Genomic DNA, 2,719 nt, shown 5'->3' with positions numbered 1-2,719 from the left:
GTTTCATATAAAATGATGATTAGGGTTAAGTTTCCTACTTAACCCATTAAGGACTTAATCCATTAATTCCAATATTGCTTAGATTAATTTCCGCCAATGATTATTATTTAATATCTCAAGTTATTAAATAATTCCCGTGTGTCCCAATTAATTTCCCAAAATTAGGGTTTTCCAACCTAAATACTAGCCCACTAGAATGTCTTCAAGCCCATCTGAGTTTTATTTGGTCAATTAGAGTCCATTAGACTCATTAGGGTTTTCACTAAGCCCATTTGGCTTCATTGGACCCATTAGGCTAACAAGGCCCATTAGGGTTTCAAGCATCCCTAATCGAGTCAACTCACACGACAAGCACACCGCCACCTGACACGGCGGCCGGTGGCGGCAGGAGGTGGCAGCCACCACCCTAAGGTGGTGGTTCTTAGTTTTTCTTTCATTAATCTAATTTTTACAATTACAATGAACTCACCAAATAACACGAACACACTATACTAAAATAACAGACACACACACACCGGCAGCACATGGCGGCAGCCACCCCTCACGGTGGTGGTTGTGGTGGCTTTTCTCACTAATTCCAGCCAACAACCCTCACACCACAAGTCTCGAGTTCAACAGCAACACCTCCACAAACCTACACGCGACCACAGCTCCCTGAATAACCACTAGGTGGCTGGGGCAAGTTGAAACGACACCCAAGGGCCATCTCCGGTGGCTACAGCGGCTTAAGATGCCGAACCCATAAGAAGGAACAAGGAAGAGGCGTTGTCGACATTCTGAACGTCTTCTGGTCGCTCATAGCCCGCGCGACGACATCCCTAGCTCCGATCTCTGGTCTTCAGTCGTGGTGTAAGTAGCGGGAAAAGCGGAGGTCGCCTCCATCGGACAGCAGCGGCGGTGATTTCGTCTTCACGATGCGACACATCTACAGAAGATGGAAAGGAGGTGTGGTGGTCGCGAATGATAGCAGCAACGACAACGGGACAGACTCCTGCTGGTGGTCTTCTTCGTCCCCACGATGGAATAGTGACAGCGCTGTGACGGCTTGGTTGTCGGCAACAAGAGAAATGTCGGCGTCTGGCGGTCTTGCTCGATCGGAAACACAAAGGTGGGGTGATTGGCTCTTGATGCAGGCGGCTAAGGAGGCTCCATGACGGCTGGAGAGAAAAATGAGTTAGGGTTAGGTTTTCCTTAACACTTTATACCCGCTCCACACAAAAGTTTTCCATAATGGCACTAATAGCCCCTCCCCATATGTCATACCCCAAAACCGGAACGGCGGAAACGTTCTGGGGTGGATGACGTCATGTCAAGTATCACAACACATGCATTATAGTAATCAAAGTACAACAAAACATTGCATTAATAGTAATAGTTTTTACAAGGTTACATTACAACACTTTAAAGTAATACAAGTAATAGTATAAATACAGCGTGGTACTAAGCTATCTTCATCATCAGCTCCGGGGATGTACCTGTCTAATGCTAACCTGAGAATACAAGTTATTTGAAAAGCGAGTATCAACATTTTTACAATGCTGGTGAGTTCATAAGTATTTAGTGTCATTTAGTCAAATAACTTTATAAAGCAGTAGTTTAAGTGATTTCAGTGTATTAGTGTTCTTTCCAGAAAATCCTATATTTTCTTTAATAAAAGCAGCCTTCTACCAAGACTGGTCAGTGTAATGTGGTAAGAAGAAGTTTCCCTTAATTGCTAATAATATCAAAATACTGAATTTGATTATTAAAGAAAGCAGAGGCATCAGGGAATAACATATGCCTCAGCAGTGAGGACTGCTGACTAAGGCAAAAAAGTCATAGACTCCAGGAAAGTATCGAACTAACAACACGCCTGGTTCAGTCTAACAAATGGAGAAACAGACCCCCGAAAGGTACCAAATGAAAGGTACAATTGGTAAGGTCTAAAACAGTGAACGCAGACCAAAGACGATACCAAATGGAAGGTACATCTTGCAAGGTCATAACAATGAAGACAGACCGCAGACGATGCCAAATGAAAGGTACATCTCGCAAGGTCAAAACAGTGAAGACAGACCACAGATGATACCAAATGACAGGTACATCTTGAAAGGTCAAACAGAGATAACAGACCCCAGACGGTATCAAACGAAAGATACATCTTGTAAGGTCAAACAAAGATAACAGACCCCAGACGGTATCAAATGAAAGATACATCTAGCAAGGTCAAAACAGTGTGACTCTGAAAAAGGTGACATCAGCATACAGTGTAAATCGCTGACGAAATACTGTTACCTTAAAGCCATGAATTATAAGGCAACCCAGGATACTCGTAACCATACTGACTAGAGTACTAGACACCCTACAAGCATCTATATAATGTGACATTTGTCACCCTTGGCTTGGTAGGCCGTGGACTGTAGCTAGCAGTCAGGGTGCGGGGTTGTCAATCCCGTATAGGCCTATACACACAATGTCCGCTCTCCCTACAGGAGACTCTGGTTACCAACTAGACGACAGAGAAGGCCGTGTCCCGAAGATGCATCCCAAATAGAGGATAGTGTGTTACTAGGAGGGAGTGGGTTTCTTATGTAAGTGTAGACTAGAGGTATAGACTCTTAACTGAATTGACTGAAGAAAACTCGTATGTCTATGCTCGTATACGTAATATATAACTAATGAATCGAACGACCTTCAGATGGACATCCGATCCCACCAGACCACATCTCAACGAAGAAAA

Source organism: Lactuca saligna, chromosome 5 (genome assembly GCF_052625555.1).
Source record: "Lactuca saligna cultivar CGN05327 chromosome 5, ASM5262555v1, whole genome shotgun sequence".
NCBI lineage: Eukaryota > Viridiplantae > Streptophyta > Magnoliopsida > Asterales > Asteraceae > Lactuca > Lactuca saligna.
Note: the sequence above shows the minus strand (reverse complement) of the source record.